Raw genomic sequence first — 22,793 nt, 5'->3', positions numbered from 1 at the left:
CCGGCCCCTCTCCTCCTCTGCATTCATTGTCACTCCTACATTTATCTTGGGAGAGAGGCCATCGTAGGCTGCATATTTATTAATCATTCTTACCTGCTTCTCTTTTTGTTCTTTACTCTCGTTCTTTTCTATACAGGGAGAGAGAAAGACAGTAGTGTATCATAGCAGAAGTACTTACACAGCACTTTTTTTATCCACAGCTCTCGCAGTGCTCTACAAAGGTAAGTGCTAATATAGCAATTATCATCCCCGTTTGTCAAATTAAAGAAGCAAGGCTAAGAGAGAAACCCAAGGGCACACAGCAGGCCAGTGATACAGGGTGAAAGAGATTGTACAGCTTCCATACTGTATGTTAGGTTTTATACTAGATGCTTCTTAAGCCTGCTGGAAAGGCCTCTCTTGTCCTTAATCAGAGGCATTTTGGCCAGCAGAAGACATCCTTTTTAAACAGCAATTCTGAGAGCTGCAGCACTGCACGTTCTAGTGGACAAGGCAGTGCAGTGCAATACTATCTGCACTGTAGGAATTGAGTTATTTTCATCTCGGGACTCTGCACAACTCCTTCCCAACCACTGTTTCCCATAGGGATTGCCAGGCTGGCTGGGTGAGCAGGCTGCAAAGGGTGCACAGGGATCAGGAAATGACTATCTGCATCAGGAGACCTAGAAGAGGTGACTAAACACCTGATTATTATCAACTACCTCTAAATACCCCTTCCTCCCAGAGCCAGGGGCAGCCACCCTGGGTAGGCAGAGCTTTCCCTGGTCACACACAGGCAGAGCAGCAAAATTTTGATTTCTCTGAAAGTGGTGGTGTCTGCATAATATCACACTGCTGATTTTTATATCTCAATTTCAGCTTTGTTTATCTTCCGAGAACCGTTATAAAAATAAAATCCAGATTTTTTTTTTTTTTTAAGTGCTGATGAGGATGGGAGTCTGGATGTCTCAGGGATTAGGTAATGGGAGAGAGAGTCTTTGGCTTGAAGTCACCCATTCAACTGTGGTCAGGTCAGCCGTGTGTTAGCATTTATATTGACCGCTATCCCATGGACTGAGAAGTTGGTGGTCTTATTCTGATGTGTAGCTCAAAAGGAACATTTTACTGCAATGTGAAGAGGATTTATTAGCAACAAAGCTGAGGAGTATGTGAGCAGGGAAAATTAAGCAGACCTGCAACTTCTGGGCTGTATCAGGATTTCGGAACACTGGAAGACGCTGTGGATAATGCTGACCATGCTGCACACCTCTTGCAGGTAATGGAGCTCGGGAAAAGCCTTCATTGCAATCAACCCAGCACTTTCTCAAAGGTGGCATCATCACTTTAAAAGAGGCTGAACAGTTTTCCTTTGTATTGTTTTCCTTTGATAATTGAAAGCTTCAGTAGATTCAAGATGTAACTGACCTCTTTTTGGCTCATACCAGCTTCTGAACTCCATGTAATTTTGTATATTATTATCTCCACTGAAAATATTCTGTGGTTTCTTTTTTCCTCCTGGTATAAGTACAATATCTATAACATAGCCACTGCCAGGGCCTTGGACAGTTGTGGGGGGAAATGTGAATTAAAAGTGGATTTGAAAAAAAAAATCCCTTCCTTAATAGTACCTTTGTAACTGATTAGATTTGGTAATGGACTTGCAAATGAAGTTTAAACATTAATCTAAGAGCTCAATTAGGCAAGGTATTATGGTGCAGCAGAGATTTCCTCCATTCCCCAAGCAAGTGAAAAAAACCTTGGAAATGAAGACAAAATCAGCCTCTTTTCTTTCTTGTCTTTTGAGAGGTTTAGCAGAGGTTGTTACTGAATTAATGAAATACTATTGATTCATATATCCTTTCTAATAAGTGAAATGAAGGGGATATCACTCGCGTTTCCTGCAGCAGTTTCACACTGCAACTGGTGACACCACTGAACCCCCATAGGCCTGAAAATCCCCAAGCAAATCAGACCTCTCTGGGGGTCACTGCTGACTGGAGGCACATTAGCAAGCCATCTGACATTTTAAAATAAACTCTTAAGATTTCACTTTGCACTGGGAGTCATAAAGTGTGCTTTTCGGTATGACCAAGTTACTGGACCCCATAGTGTTTGCTCACGAAGGTTCAAACTCCAAGTTGCACTTAACCACATGTTTAAATGGGAATTAAGCATATTATTAAAGTTAAGTGTGTGCTTAAGTACTGCTCTAAATAGAAATGCTTTCCTGAATCCAGAATAGCAGCGAAGAGTAATTCCTTCCACTCTGGGCCCTGCAGGCTGGAATGCCACAGCCGACGTCACGCAGGAGGTCAGACGGGATGGTTGGCTGTAGTCATCCTGTTTGGACCTCCAGCCCGAGAATAGGACACGTCGTTGATCAAACACCAACTTTCCAACTGGATGATGTCCAGCACAAGTGAGTAGTGTTTAGAATTATAAGAAGGAAATAAAGACAGGCCGGGGTAATTAAACACAGGGGAGATTTTTTCCATCCACAAGCCCCAGCCATCAGTGTTCTGGATAACTTGTTCTATTAAAAAGCTATCTTGCTACAATGTATTTGAACAGTCCTTTATTCTGCTCATTCTATTAAACTTGCTCTAAAATTATTCCACTGAGTATTGCCAGCAGCTTTGAGACCTTTAGCACACAGCATTAAGTAGAAATGAATAAAGACTTGGCTAAAATAACACATGGTGACTCACTTAAAAGGCACTGTCAAGACATTTTATACACCTCTCCTTTTACTCTGCTTTGTTTATAATATTCCTCTGAGAAGCCTGAAAATACTTGATTCTTCCCACTGGCATTTGGTCCTTTACTCTGTGCAAACAGAGGTCGTCCTCAATGGCAGCGTGAGCCAGCCTGGCTCTTTCTTCTGAAGAGTCTCAGCTTGCGTGTTCTGCGGCTCTGCTGGACCATCTTCTTTGTGCATCAGCAGTAGAGGTGTCCCAATAATTGCTCCTACGCAGGGAGCATCTGAAATGCAGAATTGGTAGTCCATATAAATTAATGACTTTGGGACTTTTAAATATCAACTCTAATAATAATAATACATGGTATTTGCATTCAGGCATTAAAGTGTCCTCACAGTGCACGAACCCAGGAGATGCTGAGTGTGTTCAAGAATGCAGGTGTCCACCATGGTTTACCACCCCAAGAGCCATGTTCAGTGAGAGGCATTCACCCCACATGTACCTAGTGATGCCTTACAGCAGAAGACATCCTCCAGCTACTGCAGGGAGGAGAGCTGGAGTGGGAGGACTGTTTTGCTGGCTGTGCCCGCTCGTCAGGGGGATGACAGCACTAATGCTACATGAGCTATACAAGCCTCACAGCAGTAACTGGGCACATGTAGTGGGGTGAGTACTGAGCAACTCAGCGGAGCCATCCAAACCATCTCCTTCAGATGTGGGCTGACAGCCTCAGCTGCACCGCTTTGTGCGTGCTGGAAGTCTTCCCTGGGTAGTGCTTTGAAGCAGGGAACTGCTTGTCTCGTCCCCCATCTTCTTGCACTCTGGTGCTTTTGCAACACATTCATCACAGCTCCTCCTTCCCCCTCTCACTGTCATTTGGCTGCCTCAGGAGACGCAGGATTGTGGAGCCAAGTGGCCACGTTGCTGATTCAGTTCTCTCTGAGGTAGCACCAACACTCTGCCAGCTTTAATTATTTGCAAAAATTTGTTTAGAATTGTGGGGTGCTTTATCTAAGCCCTAAGGTCAGATCCTCTTCTCATCTATGTTGGCGTCAATCAGGAGGATGTCAACAAGAACCAGTGAGGTCTAGTTTAAAGTACAGCCTTAATTGCTTTCCAAGTCTCCTAACAGAGTGTAGATGCCACTGTAGAACAGTTGCCTGTCAGCAGCCAAACAAAACCATGCTAGAAATTGCTGCTAGGACCAGCTATTAAAAAACTGCTTCCATTAGTCCAAGGCCTATCTTCTCTCCCACCGTCTTCCTCCCTGTTTCTCCACTGCCTCCTCACCCAGACCTGGAACCATCCAAAGTGACAGTTGTTGGTGACAGCATCCATCTCTGCAAGAAAAAAAGATTAAAATCCAGCCCAGGAACATCCCAGAGAACAAAACTGGAAATTTCTTGAATTCAGGAAACAAAACCACCAAGGGCAACTAAGATTTCAAAGTATTGTGAGGTGGGGTTTAGGGGGATTTCCATCACACTTCACAGATCTGCTGAGAGCAAGGCTCTCTACCAGTGTTACTTCATCCGTCTTTAAGGAAAAAGGCAACAGCTGTTTAATAGCACTGTGTAACACTTCCTGACAGCTCATGACAAAATGGAAAGTGGAAATACGACTTTTTTTCCAAAGATCTTTGCCGCTACTTTACCCACCAGTTCTCTCTAATGAATTGTGTGATACAGCCCCAAGAGACCTTACTTGAAGAACAGTTCTCCCAAAGAAAGCTACTGTGAAAGCCCTTTTTGACAGTTTTTTCCAGATTTGACAACTTCCTTGGCATAAGACCCCCTCCTTCACCCTCACTCACGCTCTGCTTTCCTTTCACTGTCTTTCCATGGGAAGAATTAAAATCCTCTGTGCAAAGATCTCTCTGGAAGCTTTGTACCTCAAACGCAGTCCCTACTAAGATGAATATTCAGGGGACGCATGAAGTACTTTTGCAATCTTTGTGCCTCAGTTGCATTTTGAAGTGCTCATTGAATCTGACCTGTAACAGGTAACACATATTTAAAGATAAAAGACCTCCTGTTTCACTAAGGCTCTGGGTTCCCAAAGTACGTCAGCCCTCGTCTTGAGTTGATGTAAATTTCCACTTTGATATACTTACAGTGATTTGGCCCCACCAGGGTCTTGTCCTTTATGTTTTCTTTGAATTAGCCTCGTGTCAGCGCTTTCCCTCAGAAATAGAGCTCAGACTCCTGCCTGCATTATGAGGCGCAACAAATAGCCACCATGAAATGGTAGACTGCCCGTCCCTTGGCCCATTGTAAAAGGGAGATGGCATGACTGATGAGTCAGATACCTCAGGTGAGGTATTACTAAGCAGCTGATGCATGGCACCTTGCTAGCGGGGTCAAATGTGTCTGAGCACTTTACTATTCATGGGGCACTTTTGAGACAATGTAGTAGAGATTTATTTTAGAGTATTTGATTCAGGGGCACGGTTACAGAGTTAAATTTTGTCTCCATACCTGTATTGTTTATATGTGTATGAGTGTGTGTATTTATATATGTGTGTGTATATATATATAGCAGGCACATTGCTTTGGTTGGCTGCTCTTCAAATTCAGGACACAAAAAATAAACAGTTTCATAATTCACTATTAAGATTCACAGACCTTTCCAGCCTCCCAAACCATAACTGCTCTCTGTTTTTTAAGATCAGATGACAAGGACCACTGCCTCATAACGGTACCTCATAACAGTGAGTATTGAAGTTAGACATTGCATTAGACTGCAAAATGCAGTCAGTAATCACAGCTCAAAGCATATCTCCAACATAAGCATAAATATTGCTCATTAAATATTATGGGAGAGGAATATAAAAATCTTACTTGATCTCTCATTGAAGCAGTAAACAGCACAGCCAAAGCACCTGCTACACACAGCTCTGTAAATCTTTCTATAAGATAGAGCATCCAGCAGAATTAATTTGTCATCATGTTCATCTATGTTTTGAGGAAAGCCAGAGGTTCCCGGGGGACCAAGTCTAAGCCTTTCTGGTGGTGCTCAGCCATGGGAACCTCAGCACCCTGTTTGAGACCTCAGGAATTCTCCATATGACTGGAAAGCACAGCTGGTTCCAGTAGCCAACACAGTAATATAAAACATGACACCTCCATCCTTTCCGAGGCAGATCCCCTGCTAAAATCAAGGAGAATTTGGCATCTGTATCAGCAGCCAATTTGGCCCTTCAAAATAAGATATCGGTATGTGGCTTTCAAGTCAGTTGCCAGCAGGGATTTGTTTCTGTGGGAAACCTCCCTGGATAAAAAAATAAATAAATCATGCTAGCAGCACTTTTGTTAGCTACACCAGTACAAAATCTGTGTATCAACCAAGCCAAAGGTTTAGGATTCAGAATATTCCTGTTGGATGGTGTTAGTTTGCTGGAAACAAATTAATATATTCAAAACTCTAGTCCAGGCAAGATAAACCATACTTTAGCCCTCACAAAGCTGATGAAACTGAAGCCTTGCAGGCAGAGCCAGGCTTCAGCTCAGTGTGTGTCTCCATGAAAGAGGGCAGACAGTCATGTGCTGCTCTGCCTTGCTCCAAGCCAGCCAGATGTGAGGCAGCCAAGAAGTCCCAGTGAAGCATGTGTATTGGATCCAGCGTGTCCTATGCACTCTTGATTAGTTTTCCATTTCCAGTTTTGGAAGACATCCTTATCCATGTGTGGATTAATTATGCATCACATGCTCCTTTTGCAATCAAGAAAGTAACATCAGCACTCGCCTGCAGCTACAGAAACACCTTCACGTTGAAACAGTCTTGTAGGTGGGCATGTTGGAAAGGTTGGAAAGGTGGGGGAAAGGGAGAGAATAAATAAGCTTACTAGAAATTTTTCTTAGGTTTAATTTTCTTACTGTAAGCAATGGGCTTACATTTAAAATAATTAAACCAAAAATACCATATAGGTAGCTCTCATAGGACTCCTTAATTTATACTGACCACATAAAAATGACCAGGTAGTAAGAGATGTTAAGTATCAGCACTTTTGGAAATCAAGCCGCTTGATTTAGGCAGCTAAACAGGCACATTGGAAATGGTTTGCCTTAATTAGTTCCCCAAAGTTACACAGATTATTAGAAAAATAACTAAAGAAGCATTTTCATTCAGGAGGCAAAATATAATGCAGTGTCAAACTATTAAGCATAATTTGCATGAAATGTGGTGTGCACACACAACTGCCTCTGTTTGAACTTTACAGCCTTTCTGTATAATATACTAGTAATAATTTCCCCCTTGTAATACTCGGTAGGTTTCTCTTGCTTTGGGGGATATTAGGTGAACTCTTTTGTAGGTAAAATGACAACTGCAAATGAATGGTAAGATTGTGTAGCTGAGTGGATAAAATACTTTAAATTATGGCACTATAAAGACACCACTGCAAAGGTTGCAAATCATTTTTCATTTTAAGGTCAGTGTTCATGATTCCGCTAACATTTTTAGATAGGTTTAAGAATGAGGTTCATTCTGTTTAAATGTATCACAGGGCTGTATCTGTAGAAAGCTTTCTGTGCCTGCAGAGAACCCTGCTCCTATTCAGTGGCAAGGGGAGATAGAATCCTCTATCTGGGAGAGCTCCTCAGGAAATTCTTTAATTCAGCACTAAATATTCTGAATCCAATCTAGATTCTTTCTTCTCCAGCTCAAGTGGTAGGATCTTTTTAGAAAAAAAAAAAAGGCTCATAGGCCCAGCTTGCATTAACAACAAGGCTCACAAGCTTATACATAAGGAGAAAGCTACCTTGTGCGAGATTGCTTGATTTCAGATCTGGGAATTTTCATGGAATTTATACAGAAGAATTATGCAAGTGCTTAGGGGGCTGTAAAATAAATCTCTTCCAAATGGATCAGTACAGTAGTAGGAAATCAGCTTTCTAAGGGCTGTCTGCAGTGGGGAAAATAATGTCCATTTTAAAGACCAGCTGAGCTGCAGCAGTGCACTGCGCCCTGCGCGAGGGCAGGCAGGACTTGGCCTTATCATTCTGTCACGAAAACCTGCTCTCACTACCACTGTGACACTAACACAACTTTTCCTTGTGGCTTAGCTCCATAAAAGCTGATCTTAGTTTTGTCTTGATAAAAGCAGTTTGAAAGCTACGATTTCCCCCACATCCTTAGGGAGAAATGACTTCAGGAAGATGCTTTGACAGGCTGGGAATTTTTCCCCCTCAGTTGACTTATCAGAGAAAAAGAGTAAAATGGGGGGAAAAAAAAAAAAAAAAAAAAAAAAAAGCGTGGTGCCTCCAAGTTCAAGAGGAATTTTTCAGGAAGGCCTCCTAACTTTGTGAAGCTTAGTGTTAATTTGGGCTGAGCCTTGCATCAGGCCTAAAGGTGTGGCAGAAAGTCTGTGCAAGAGGCCAAATTCTGCCCCTATTGCTCTGTGTAAGAGCACAGACTTCAATATCCTTCTCCTGAGCTTATACTGAAGAAGAGAGTTCGATCCTTTGGTCCTGTGATTTTATGGAGGTGTTCAAGACCAGGCTATATGGCATTTTGAGCAACCTGGTCTAGTTGGACTAGATGAGATGGTCTTTAGAGTTCCTTCCAACCTAAATCATTCTATGATGGGACTGGTAGCTGATGCTTTTCTTCTGGTTTAACTTTTGGAAACAAAGGCTTTTCCTCTGGCATGGCACTGCTCCCTCCATGGGTCTCGTAGCAGATATACAGCTAAATTGAGGGCTAGTGTAAGCGGGCACAACCCTTTACACCTCCGCTGGGTTGAGAAGCCTCCAGCAGCAGTGAACCTGCCCCGGTCTATCAGAGCAAAGGTCTTATTTATTACTGGAAGCATCTTATTCACCCCTGCTGGTGCCATAAATACGTGTCAAGATCCACCCACTCCATCACTTCCCAGCAGCCGTGTGGCCTCTCGGCTCCCCTTTAATTTCGTTTAATTCTCCGTCCTCCTAACCTCAACACCAAAATAAATAAAATAAAAAAAAAAAACAAAACCCAAACACCTCTTTTCCCTTTGCGGGCGCGTGGGGGTGGGGACACGGGGCTTGAGGACGGCCTTGACGGGCACCCCAGCTGCAGCCGTGATTTTGCAGCGTTGCTAAATTAAGTCGCCTATTAAAGCCGGGCGGGCTGCGAGCTCCCCCTCCTGTCGCCGAGCCGGAGCCGAGCCGAGCCGAGCTGGAGCCGAGCCGAGCCGGAGCCGAGCCGGAGCCGAGATGAGCCGAGGAGAGCCGATGGTGCCTGCATGGGGTCAGAAGGATGGTGGAGAAGGGATTTGTGGGGTGCGTGTGTAAAATGGGGCATGTAATTTTGGACGAAAAAAACTCTGGAGAGGAACAGGGCACTGCCAAAAGCTCGGGGGGGGGGGGGGCGGGTCTGGCATTAAAAAACTGGCATGCCAGAAAGCAAAGCCGCTTTATGTCGTGTATGCTAGAGCCTTCATGGGCTGGGATGATAAAAATTGCCTGGCACGGTACAGTGCTAGCTTTTGCCAGGACATCACTTATTTTAAACAATTGCATCTTTAAGAAGGAAGTAAATGCTAAAATTACAAGAAAATCCCTTGTTCCTTTGCTATCTCTGTATCTTCCCTTGTAATGGTTTAACTCAAAGGGCTTGGGATCTGGGAAGGAGAAAACAGAATATTTCAGAGGCTGTAAGCCTGCCCCTGAGGCAGAGAGCAAAAGTGAATACAGAGTAGTGGTGAGAGAGGGCACCACGTGCATTGTAGTCAGAACAATTTTGTTCGGGCTCTCCCCGTTTATGTTTTATAGATGCAGCATGTATTTATACAGTGGGAGAATGGGCAGTAGCTTGCACAGTGTACTCCAGGCAGGAGGGAGGGGAGGGCCAGATCCAGAAGTGCATTTGCTGTGAATGCTGCTGAAGCTCATCTTCACATACAGTGTCTTGAGAGCATTTTAAGAAGCAATGAGGTTTTCTGAGTGAAAGCTCTGTTGAGAAATCATCACCAGTCAGTGTTGTCAGACAACATGCAATCACTGCAGGTCTGCCCTTGGGTCTGACGTGGTTTAGAGCCCAGTCACACAGTGAAGATGAGCTGAACAAGTCCAGGAGTTTCCTCTCACTCTTTCTCAGAGGCAGGGTGTGATTCGAAGCAACTGTGGACCAGTGGCCCAAGGTATGTAGCTCTTCCCTCGTTTTCAGACCTGAGCCAACATTCATTTAGAGGGAGGGGGGAAAGGAGGAAAATGGATTCAGGCCTCTCTTGAATGTGGGCTGAGAATTGTGACTAAAATGGAACAAGAGGAGCATGACACGGGGTGAAAGAGAACCCAGGCACGGGACATTGCACCCACATCCTTCTGCCACTTCCAACTCCTGGCAGAGCATGGAAGTGCCTGCAGGATGATCTAAGGCATTGGGCTAGGGTAGGGAGGAGGCAGGGGTGCTGGCACACAAGGAAGGAGGCTGGGGAGAGAGGCTCACCCCTGTAGCTGAAGTCATTCATTACAGCTGTGCATAGGGTGCAATGAGTCAAGAAGCTATTCGTTTAAGACTGGAGGTGGGAGCAAAGAATTTAGTACATAACTTGTGGGCTTTCATCAAAGCCTAAGCAGAAGTCTGGGAGAGAGTAATGTGTGTTTGCACAGTTCGCGGCCCAGCCAGGGAAATCTGGCACAGCTCAGGTACCACAGGGTAGAAGTTTTCCAAAAAAATCCTGCTTCCGTCCGCCCCCCTCCCATCTCTAAAATCCATCAAGGCCGTTCACAGGGCCCTATAGACTGTGGAGCACAGTTAGAGTGTAGGACAAAACACATTTGTTCCTCTGAGCAAAGACTGCATATGTGTGGATGCAAAGTACTGTGGGCTGGAGCTGTGAGCAGAGAGATGCACATATGAAGCAGGGCAGAAGGAGACCACCCTTTAGGCAGAGAGAAATAGTTTTACACCTGGTGTAAAGGCTTTAACCCTTCCCAGATCAGGGGTGGTCTAGAACAGCCCTAACCTACATCAGACAGTTGTTGCGGGTGGAGGTGCTTGTGAGTACCCCATATGCCTTCTCCCCTTCTCCTCCCCAACATTTCCATGCATCCTGCAAGTGCATCCTGTACACCAAGGGCCAGGAGGGACTGATGGATTAAAACCTCACCCCTGAGCTACTTCAGAACAGGTTTATGCCACAGGGCCATTGAGAAGTATTCATAGCGAGAGCCAGACCCTTCCTCTTAGTCAGAACTCTACAAGAGGTAAGTCTGCTGGTTTCAGTCGGGTGCTTGTGTTTCTTATTATGGTTTCTAAAAGTAAATCAGAGTTTTAATCTTAGAAATAAGTGATGGGGAAACCTTCCAGTTGTCGAAGTGAGGTTTGACTCAGAAGGGAAGAAAGAACCCAGTTGTTCATAGGCAGCCTCAGAAATCAAAGAAGCCAGAGCCTCCACTTCCCCAGCCACCACCTTCGCCAGCGCTGCCTTGGCACCAGGCTCCTCTCCTGAAAATGCGAGCGGGTGGAGCTGTGTTTGCAGGCTGGAGGGAGTTCCTGAGCTGACACCATGCCAGGTTGGGGCTTTGTTAACTGTTGCTTTTGCTGTCAGCTGCTGAGATTGTAACAGGAGCATTTTTAATAACGTGGGGGGCAAAAATTAAAAAGAGGCCGTTAGATTAAGCAGCAACCCTGGGACAATTTGTAAGTCACAGTTAAGAGAGAGATATCTGGAAGATTTGCCAAGTTCAAAGGTCTTCATTATTAATGTTCCAGCAGCTGACTTGATGGATTGTCTCCAGTCTGTGTTCCCTTATTCCTTCCACCTTCTCTCCTAAAGACAAATGCTTAAGACAAATCTCTAGATGGAAGGATAGACTCTGTAATAGATTATTTCTTATTACTTAGAAATTGGTTAATAATTTACTAATTCAATTTCAGTGTTTCATCCCCCACTTCAATTAATCTTCAGAATATAAAGTAAATGCTGTTCTTTGTTCTTCCAATGCTAATGAAGAAAGAAACTAATGAGGAGACCTGGCCTTAATACCTTTCTAAAGATGATTTAGCTGCATAGGAGTTAATTTTTTTTTCCCCTCTTCTTTTATTTACTTCTACTTCTTAAACACAAAATACACCCATAAAACTGAAAGCTGTACAAGCTGGTTATGAGCCCAATTTCGAGCGTGTTACGCAAGCCTTACTCTAGTAAAATTCCATTTCTTGGCAGGGTGTTACAAAAATCATGCATACCTATAGGCTTCCATTCTGTAGATAAATATTTTATACAAATACTTTATACATACTCAAATAAAGCAGGATATAGTAACTTTTGTACAGAGACTCAAACTGCTGTCTACCACTCTGGAATGGTGCTTTAAGATTTAGCAGATGTAGAGAGTGATTTCTTTCTAACAAATTGTATCTGTGGCCATAGTGCATTTCAAAGAGATTTTTTTTTTTTAATCGCATCTGTCAGGAATTACACAAGTATAGTCAATCCAGCCTCCTGACATCCCTTCCAGTCCTGTTTCCTGTAATTCTATTACCTTTTGTTTCTTACTTTTCTTCTATTGTTTTTTTCTTACCCTGTCCCTCCCATCAGCACTCTAGAGATGTTTCCAGCCCTGCCTATAGCACTGTACCCGGGATGCGCGGGAGTCTGGGATTGATGGCTGCTTGTCTGCCAATGCACAGGTGTGAATTAGGAAACCAGTTCAGATTCCAGCCAACAGACTTCTGTTCTTGCAGCATGGCATGTCATCAGTGGCAGGGGTTTGGACGTAAACACTCAGGGCACTAAATGACACGTTCTAGTGCTCAGATGCTTTTTGCCAAGTGTGATTTCACACCTTGGAGAGCACAAAAAAAAATATCTGTCAACAAACCTCCAAATAGCAACATTTCTCTGTTTTTACTTACCATGGAGTCCTTTCTCTTAAAAGAAAAATTACGGGAGTAGTGTGTGGTCAGCGTTGATGAGCTTACTTCATGTAATTGCCACTGATGCAGGAAGAAAACAGCCTTTTTCCCCACACCTACAAACTTGCTTGAGCCTGTCTCATTAAGGAACAAGGGTAGTACATTAAGCCATTTATAGTAGGACCAGAATCTTGTCCGTGCAGTGAAGGGGAGCAAAGGTGCTGTTCCGTGTGGGCTCTGCTATGAGCAGTCCTATCAGCCAGGACAGGACCCCTCACAGCAGGGTGTTAGCATCCTTTTCCCCCAAATGAGAACTCTCAGACCTGTATCTAGCTGGAATTTGCTTCCGAGGGCTGCGTAAGCAATGGCTGGCTGGATGGCTGTATCCAAGGCTGCTACAGGCCAGCACTCAGGAGTTTTTGTCTTTATACAGGGGCAGGAAATTCCCTGTGTGTCTTATTCTCTACTTTGCCCTTGAGCACAAGAGAGGGCAGGGTTTGCTGTATAAAGTTTACTTTACAGATAACTAATTCCATTAAGCAAACACATCTACACACCACAGAGCAGACCCCCAAATATATTAGAATTGTGAATTGTCCCAGATCTTTGGCAGTAGGGGAGTAAGATTTTCCAAGTGACTGAGTAAATTGATGCCTCCAAAAGCGCTGTAAACTGATCCATTGGGCTTGACTCTCAACTCCCTTTATTCCAGCCTAAATCTGGAGTAAGCCTACTGAACTCAATAGAGTTATGCCAAGGCAAAACCAGAATCGCTCTCCTTGCTTTTTTTTCTTTTACTGTGCTAGCTAATCCCATAGCTGCAATGAAACTGAAAAATCTATATATATACAAACTCCATTGGCCAGGCTATCTTATTGTGAAACCTACAGTATATCCCAACCTTATAAAAAAATCATTCAAGTGTGACACTGTCCTCTCTCTTGCTTTCCTGATAAGCAGAGAGGAAGGGCTGCCAATGGCACAGAAACTAGAAGATGGGAAAATAATATTTCACAGCAGGGGAAAAAAACATAACTGAATGGAGATCAAGGCAGCTAAATTAAAGCAAACCCACAATACCTGGGTAACATGGCCACAACACAGGGCTGCAGTGGAGACATTAAGGCCGCTGAAGGGTTCTCCCAATGGCAATCTTGGAGTTACAGAAAGCAGCAGCATCTCCGTTAATGAATTCCTTGCAAAAATCAGCTCCTGTCCAATGGCTTGGTTTGAAAAAGATTAAACTAGTGAAAAGAATCTTATTGACTTCATCAGTCAGTGCATGAGGCCTGATGAGTTTAAACAAAAGGAAAACTGGTGAAATACTGTAGTGATAAATGAACTCACAGTTTACCAGACAGCAGATGATTGTACTGCATTGTTTGTCCTGTGTGACACTGTAAATTTAGAAGGGTGTCATCTTTCTATGACATAAAAAAGCAAGGAGGGGGGGCGATCTTTTGAGATTAACAAATGTTTAAAACAAAAATAATGGCAGAACTTTGAAGTGGCATTGGAAAGGTGTTAGTCCTGTCTCTGCTATTTGACAAATCTCCAATTTCCTCGCCAACAAATTCCTAGAAAAAATGCCAATATTCCATTTCATTATTAACTCCTTTTAAAAAATCATCTGAATATGCCTTTTGTATCAGCCCACCCTGTAAAGACTGCCTGTAGTTTCAAAACATAAATTCTGGGATTTGACATGCAAATCTCATTTTTGAGGACACAGCAATTTGTGTGCAAATCTTCAAAGAGCAGCTGAAAAGCTTTTTCTCTTCCCTCCTGACTATACCTGCTAGAGAAAGTACACTTGACATCTGTTGGTCAGTGTCATTTTTTTTTCAACCTCAGTTTCGCAAACAAACCCTTCCAGGGTGGGGTACGGTTGCCACCCCAAGTGCTACAGAGCTATGCAGTTATACTAACACCTTAAACATCATATTCTGTATAGGAGGCATGTCCTTCTGATTTGCTTTAAGCATATACACGTGACTGGATTCTCACCAGCCATGTATGTCTAGGGTGGTAGACGTCTTACTAAATCAAGTTTCATAAAAAATATTTTTTGGCTTGGGGTTTTGTTCAAAAAAATAAGTTAAAAGTCATAAAACAGGAATTAAATTTCTGCAGTTATATTATTGTGTCCTGTTCATATAATGGTAATGCCTAAGGCCCAGGTATGCTATAAGAAGAAAAAGTTCATGTCCAGAGGGTTCCTATTTTTACCATGCCAACTGGTTCAATGGGTAGTGGCTCTCAAACTATGGCCACTGCAGACCAGTGAGGCTTTAGAATATTTGCTATGTTACTGGTCACTGAGAGAAAGTGGCTTCCACAGGCATTTGCAAGGCGCTTCAAGGAATAGCCTGTAAGCCTAGTAGAAGAAGAGAATAAGGAGAAGGAACAAATGTAGTGGGGTTTGCTGGAGAAGTAGCCACCATACCACCTGGAAGGAAGAAGGAATTAATTGTCCATTTTGTATGCTCGGAGAAGATGAGAGAAAAAATACTTGGTTGACAGGACACACTGGCTAAAATTCAGGGAATCGCTTGCAGGGTGGTAAGGAAAGCCAGGAACAAGGAAGGGTGTAAAGAAGAAAAGGTGGAGAAAGGTTAAAAAAAAAACAGAGAATCATGGTCAGACAAATATGGAGAAAGACAGTGTTTCAGGCTATGGGGAGGGGGAAAGAAAAGGGAATGCCAAAGGGGGGAAAAGGTGCAATGAATTCTTTGGGAAGGGATCGCAAATGCAGCATCAAAGCAAGGTCCTCCTGTTTCAGCTCTAACTCAACAAAAATCTTGAATGAAAAGATTGGCAGAGCAACTTTGCTACACCATGGATACAGTTTCCCAAAGCGTGTCTGTGCAATAAAAGATGTTGTTATATTATGTAACGTTATATGATTATACTGGTATAGTTCCTCATATGAACACTCTAGAAGTGAGTCTCTTTCCAATTTTGACTTGTATTGCTCTGAAAAGGGTTTTAGTTGAACTGGTGACAGTATTTTTATGCTGGGGCAGGAGTTCACAGGTAGGGTTATGCTTGTTTAACTATATCTATGTAGTTGTATTGTCGTGAAGGGTGAAATGTGCCTGTGTGGACAAAGCCTGAAATATCTAACTGTCCGTCAAACCATAGACATGACATTCTTTAGCTTAGCAAGAAGCCACATTTCAAAGATATCTTTTATGATTGTATGGGAACAGAGCAGAACACCACAAGGTTACTTAGCAGAAAAAAGTCTTTTACAGGTATTGAGAAATGTTTAAGTTTCCTAAGATTATACTTACATGTAAGCAATAAAATGCTACATGGAAGTTTTGTGATGATGAATGTGAGAAAACATAATGAGAAAATATTATGTGTGAAGTTTTAGTCCATGCTGTGAACGCTTCTATAAGCTTTGGCATAATCTGAGAGCTGCCATGGCCTATATCAGGAAGAAAAAAATAGACAACGGCGTTTAAGAAGCCTTGAAATGAAGGGCTCTCTAATGCTGGAGTTTTCAGTAGTATAGACCTTTTTGTTTTAACTATGGACTTTACGTGGGAAATGAAGAATGCTTTATCCCTCAATAAATATGAAGAACATACAATTCAAGTGTTAAATGTAAGCAATGGTTAACAATCAGACGTATGTTCTATTCTTTGCTTCCATGTGCTGGTCAGACAAAAAAAAAGAAGAAAAGAAGTGCTATACGCTGGTTTCTCAAGAATGCAGCATCAGGGATCTGTAAAAGTCTGAGCGATTCTATTGCTTCCTTTTGAAGGGCTCTAATAATAAGGAGGCCCAGGGAGAAAAATTGCAGTCGAAGACCATTGAAGTCTTGAACTGTAGTCAAGCCACAGAGTGAAATTACTGAGCCCTGAACACCTCTCCTGATCCTTCTCTGTTGAGAAGAACCTTTGTTAGATGAGGAGGCAGAGGTTGAAAGACTCAATTGAAATCCTCACTAAATACATTTTCTGAGAAGTTAGGACATGTGGATTTTTCCCCCACATGGATTTACAAATCCACAGAATTGGAGCAGACAGGGAATCACTCATTTTTTTAGTAGAAAGAATAAACTAGAATAAGAATATTACCAATTCAGCGTATGAGCAAGCAAAGCAGATTTTCTTGTACTAACCCATTTGAGCCAGACTGACACATACTGTGACATTGGGAAATATTTGAAAGGGCAGAAAAAAGGACTGTAGGTGTAAGTATTATTTATATTGTCTCAGATACTAGGAAAATTACTTTGTCCAGGTATTAAATAGCCCATTCAGTGCAATTGGCTGACATTTTATATCTCATTGCAGAGCTGCATCTCCACAGTGAGTGATTTTCCAGGATACGTCTTTGGAGTCTATGGTTAACCTGTAACATTCTGGTGACCGTACGAAAAATACTGTCCTCTTCATCTGAATTAGTCAAAGCCCCCTGCAAAGGCAGAGGTGTAAACTGTGAGCGTACACCACTAATACACAACCCTCAGCCATTCTCCTCTCTGACTATTCTGTTGCAAGACAGAGAAAATGTGAGCCTAAGCTTACACCAGAAAAAAAACCCTCTCAGGATAGCCGTGCAGGCAAGGCAGTTGTACAAGCAAAATGCAACATCAGGAGGTGCAGTTTGTGCTGGTAGAACAGTGCTTTAGACTGTTTTTTTCCTGGGCTACACCTGGCCATATGCCAGCATAGGAACATCACAACCTAACCATTTATTACTGTAGTAGGAAGCTTGAACCACAGACTTGGTCCAGCAGCAGCCGTTTCCATTGGCCGATTAGTGGTGACAAAGAAAAGGCAAACACAAGTTGAAAGTCAAGTTGGAGTTTTCTGCAAGTTAGGAGGAGAAGAGTGGCAAAAGTAGCACATTTGTTGCTGTTTGATCCATTGTCTCTAGGAGTCCTTTTGCCTGGGTCATGTTGGCCAACACCTTTCTCCTCTCCCAGGGCTCTTGCCAAGAAGAATGCCATTGCAGGGAGCTTTCCTGGGCAGAACTGGTTGATGATAGTCTATCTACTGCTTAGTATCTAGTATGATCACTCCAGCTTCTGAGTTTCTTCAGGATCTGCATACTGCTGCCAGGGAAAAATGATATGTGGAAATGGAGAGCTGATGACACTCAATAAAGCAGCAGTTTCTGTAAACTGAAAAAGAGGCAGAAACAGGAAAAATGCCTGAACCAGGGTAGCATGCAGTGCAAGAAGAGAAAAAGTCAAGGAATCTGGCACAGAGCAATCCAGGGAGCCTGTGTGCTGCAGAGACAGAGAAGAAAAGCAGAGCCAGCTCCTGCAAAGCCTGAAGGAAGCACAGAGACCACTGGGGAGGCAGCATTCTGCAGAAAAGCAGATCCATCAGGCACAAAAAGGAAGAAACAGAGAAGTCTAGTGAGTGGCTAGGGGTGAAGTCTATATGTGCGCCTCTATTTACACTTCGTCTAACTCCTGATTAACATCGTTCTCTTCTTTTACAGGAAGGAAAATGAGGATCAGAAATATGGAGTCACTGCTAGAGGCATAGACAGGGAAAGCATCACATCTCTCGGTCCTGATTGCTAAGTACTAGCTATAGATGGGGCAAACTGAGAAAGCAGTGAATCATCGTATCTTCAAGGTAAAGTAATTTTAAGGCTCAATCTCATCACCTGGAAGCAAGGCAGAAACCCCTGGAAATATATCTCATGAAACTTCTTATGGTGCTGTGAAACTGAATTGATCGAAGCACCTTCAGTTTTCCAGTTACCAAAATGAACCAGACCATATACCAGGAGAGGCATAAAAGAATCACGGTAAGACAGGAGCTATGTATAGATATATGCAGCTGTGCTTCTCTGCTTAAGCTTTTGGAATTAATTGTCAGCCACTCTTCACACCTGTGGAAGTTCAGCCAGGACTTTAATAAGGCCAAAACGTGTAACAGGTCTCATCTCAGTGAGGCCTTCGGAGAGCTCCCAAGGCTAGTCTGAAACAAAACCAAATAACAGGGATCTGACCATGAGACCTAAACTTTTCCTTCCACAACTAACTCCTCCTTGGCACTGGAATAAAAGGAAACAAGTCTTTTTCTGCTTGTGGACCCTGTCATTCCTTTGTAAGGAATTGAAAAAGATATAACTCTAAGGACTAACACCTGTATTGTGTGAGAAAATTACAGCAAGGGAAGTTGGACTGCCTCATTAAGTTATGGCAAGATAGCTGTGAGCAAGAAACCGAAGGGTGAGCCTGTAAATTCGCTACCCTTATATCACATAAATGAGCCGCTTGTGTTTTCTCTGTTACATTTTCTCTCATTTGAATGCGGTTCCTTCCTCTTTTGGCCAAGTTCAGAGTTTCTGCCCAGCTTCATTCAAATCGCTGTGTCCTAAGTCCTGAGCTTATCGTAGCTTTTCCTTGCTCCCTCACCTTGTATCACAGGGTCACATGAAAAGGCCAAAGTGTGTCATCACAGGACTGTGTGAGATATCAGCATGCTCCTGGCTTTGCTGCTGTCACTTGCAAGCGTGACATTAGCAGCGAGCTGACTTTAGGAGAGCCAAAGAGATGATCATTTCTTTTCTGCTCCCCACAAAAGGCCTGATGCAAAGCTCCCCGGAATTGGTGGAAATAGAAGGGGCCTTGGCTCAGACCCAAACAGACCAGCCAGGAATAATGCTGGAAACGTACCCAGAGCTGAGCTGGTACAAAGGGAGTAATCCCAGTCACCTTCTTTTAGCAGGAGGCTCAGGGTGATTTGAATTGGCTAGCTTCTGTTGTGAATTAAGCTCAAAGCCCCAAAGGCAACTTGATTCTAGTCATCTAGCTTTGCAGCCTCCTCCAAACTCAGTCCAGAGGGAGAAGTGACTAATCCTATTCAGTTGCTACACTGAGCTAGTGCCGTCGATTAAAAAAGCTTGGGGCACAGGGAAAATGAATAATCTGGGTCAGTTTTCCTCTGCAAGTCCATTGCACAACTTGGCCAAAAAAAAAAAAAAAGAGTAAGGAGACAGCAAGAGGAAGCATTGATAAGGTGGCAAGCTCACCCGAAAAAGTGTTGTACACTTTACAGAAAAGAAATAGAAGCAGATCAGTGAGGTATTGTCAAAATTCCCAAGATGGGAAGAGATTGGATTAGAGGATTCATTTCTCCTGTTTGCTGGGAAAAGGATGATGTTCTATACTCTTTTGCAGTTCTTCAGTGTCCATGCATGGCTGAAAGGACAATCGTGGGTGGGAGCAACACAAGCTGCAAATACAGTTCTGGGCATAGAAGTCAGCTTCTTGGCTCCCTCTCTCTCCAGGGCCACGGGTACGGAATGGCTAGCACAGGAGCCCAGCCCGTTGCCTGATCCTTGCCATGACCTAGGAGGTGAGTCATAAAATGGGAGTTGCCACTGTAACAGCTGCTCGAGCGATGACATTAGTAGGTGCTTTCAGCAAATACATTTTTGGGTAGGCTTCAAAGTAAATAACCACTGCTGCTGGTTATTGTGTTGTTACTTTGAATGGGGTTACCAGGGGGTGTGTGCTGCAGAAAAGGTTAGTCTACAGATAACCCCCTATCAAGGTTATTAACATAATAAAGGAAAAGAGCATGTGTAACTTTGTAACAATCTTTACATTTCCCCTGCCCCCTATTACAGGAGCAGAGGGCTTTCATTATTAATATTAGTTGTCTCATTTGACTTTGGTGCAGGTTTCCTGTGATGACAGGAAAGGGCTGGAGGTTTGTTTGTGGTGAAAGTGAAGATTTTCTGTTTTTTAAATAGCTGCTCCATAAGCAGTGAAATTTGCGAAGCCCGGTCACCTTGCTTTGTGTCTTCTCATCTTCTGTGTTTGCTGCCTGGCACGTAGGACCATACGCCAGTCCCATCCTCCACAGCCCCCCGGGTCAGTCTGGAGAATGCTGACAGAGCAGCTGGTTGCTGAGGGTATAGGAGCTGAGTTCTACCCCGCCTTTCATCAATGAGGGGCACTAAGTGATGAGGTCACCCGTCTTTATCTAAATGCCAGTTTTCATGAAATTTATGATGTGCCTTCAAGGCCGTTGTCAATGGTGGAGATGCCAAAGCTCCACAGTCACTGGAGGGAAGGATGAACATGCCTTCTCAAGTGTCATTCCCATAGGTCAAACTAGACAGGTTGGCAATGCTAGCAAGCTGCTTGGGAGGACAATTCACCAAGGCCTAATATGTAGTACCACAAGTAATAAAGACTGAAGAGGACGGTGAGCAAAAAAAATAATAAATAAATAAAAAAAACCACCCAAAGTGTGACACTGCAGTGGAATTCCTTCTCTTGCCAGGGTGACTCTCCCAATGTTGCTGGTGTACCTATCTGACACACTGCACTGCTCAACCACACACAGAGCGGGCAGCAAGTCGGTGGGAGCGTAGGTAGTTTTGAGACTAATCCAGGTGCAATGAAGGGCTGCTGAGATGTGTGCAGGGGACTGAGGAGGGGACTGGGGGAAGGATGAAGAGGGAGAAGCAGCAGATGCAGAAGTTCAAGGAAACAGAGGGGAGGCTGGAAACGGGAAAGGTTGTCCCTCCTTGGGTGTCCCCTCCAGGGATACCTCTGGCTCAAGGATTACTGGCCATAAACAGTGAAGGATCATGCCACAAACAGATTCTAGCGGTGAGCCACAGGAGTGTGAAGCTGCTGTCCCACAGAGGCTTGGCTCCCCAGGCAGTCCTGCTTATAGCTGCTCCAAACGCACCTTTTCTTCAGGTCCCAAGTGTCCCCAGAAGCAGCCAAGGGCATCCATTACTCAACCTTTAGGTTTCTGTCCCCACTCAAGTCTGTCCTCTCCCCCCTCCCAGTCTCTATGAAGCGGAGATGTCCAGCCCCGGGATGTCCCCCCGGGCTCGGGGCCGTGTCACCTGCCTTTGTAACCGAAGCCCGGGGACTCCCAAGGCGTCATGTCGTGACAGCGCCCTGTCGAGGCAGGAGCCGTGCGTGGCCACGGCTCACCCGGGGGTTCTCCCGCGGGAGGAAGGGCCAACACAGGAGCTCCTGTTCCCTGTCGCGATACGCGGTGGTGACAGGCATTAAGTGAATCCCTCCGTAGGCTGCGGAACCGGCGGCCCGGAGCCAAATTTGCCCCCGGGTGAGGTCGGTGGGATTGTTGGTCCCTATTGTCCCCTCGCGAGTGGGTCCGGCACCTCCGGGAAGAGCGGCGGCACCCCCCACTCCCCCCTCTCCCGGGGCTGCTCCCTGCGCCCACGCGTGGGTTCGGGGTGGCGTGTCGCTCCAGCCAAATCACTTTTCTCCGTCGGGCGGGCAGGGAGAGAGACCGACAGTGGAGGTTTTGGGGGAAAAAAAGAGTAAAACGCTTGCAATACGGCAGCGAGCTGAACGCCGCCCGCCTCCCCAGCAGGGGACTCGGGGGGAAAAGAAAAAATCGGAAAAAAAAAAAAATCCCTCCTACTTTTACCTTTGGAAAATTGAAGGGCTTTTTTTTTTTTTTTTTCGTGCTGTCGCTGCCAAGCCCAGGATTTTGTTTTCTTTCCCAGCATGCGTTGATGACATCACGAAGTGCCCCTTCTTTGTGTGTCAGTGATGTCACCAAGTGCGGCGTGGGGGACAATGGAATCCTGAACTCCGGGCGAGGGCGAGTGGGAAGCGCCTGCTCCTGCTGCTGGGTCGGGGCTAAGCCGGGGGAGGGAAGGGAGGACACAGCAGCTGCTTTGGGGCTGAAACAGGTGAGAGACGGGAAAGCTGCCGGGGGATCCCTTTGGGCTTGCCGGGGGCGGGGGGGGCTTCGGGCTGGGCTCTTTTCTTTCTCCTTACCCCCCCCCCCCCGTCATTGCTTTCCAACTGAGACAGGTGAGAAGTTGCTGCTGCCGCCGGAGGGACAAAGCAGGTGAGAAGCTTTGGGGTTCAAACAGTTGTAAGAACAAGAGGAAAGCAAGCAGCTCTCTCCCCTCGCCCCCCCCAGCCCAATAACCCCCTCTCAGCCTTAGAAAACCAGCAGCCCCGGGAGCTCGTCCCCTCTCCCAGCCACCTGCCTCGGCCGCGAACCCGTGGGGCTCTCGCACGGAAGCAGGAGCGGAGTCGTTGGGGGGGGGTCCATCCCTCCCTCCCGGACACCCCCGCAGAGTACTTCCCCGGGGGTCTCCATTAAAAACTCAGGGTCCCCCTCCGAGCGCCCCTTTCCTCCTTCCCCAGCACCCCGGGAGGAAGGGGGGGGACACCGGGACACGGGGGACTGTGGCTGCCGGGATCCCCCCCCCGCCTCCAGCCCCGGAGCGGGGAGGTGGGGGGTTCCGCCAACTGCTCCCCCTACGCCCCCCCCTCCC

At 44.9% G+C, this 22,793-nt stretch overlaps 1 protein-coding gene across 2 annotated transcripts in view; it reads left to right on the top strand.

Annotated features, from left to right (window-relative positions):
* The first annotated feature begins 22,049 nt into the window (after positions 1-22,049).
* Positions 22,050-22,793, top strand: part of UBE2E1 (ubiquitin conjugating enzyme E2E 1) — a 45,771-nt gene continuing 45,027 nt past the window's right edge. Inside the window, exon 1 of one of the 2 annotated variants that reach the window (XM_014937907.1) lies at positions 22,050-22,196. The gene's annotated coding sequence lies outside the window, so the exon portion shown is untranslated. The remainder of the gene's footprint in view (positions 22,197-22,793) is intronic. The other variant, XM_014937906.1, reaches the window with a different exon arrangement.

This window comes from Calidris pugnax, unplaced genomic scaffold (assembly GCF_001431845.1).
Source record: "Calidris pugnax isolate Ruff unplaced genomic scaffold, ASM143184v1 scaffold11, whole genome shotgun sequence".
Taxonomy (NCBI): domain Eukaryota; kingdom Metazoa; phylum Chordata; class Aves; order Charadriiformes; family Scolopacidae; genus Calidris; species Calidris pugnax.
The sequence above is the reverse complement of the archived record's forward strand: the minus strand, read 5'-3'. Positions and strand labels throughout refer to the sequence as shown.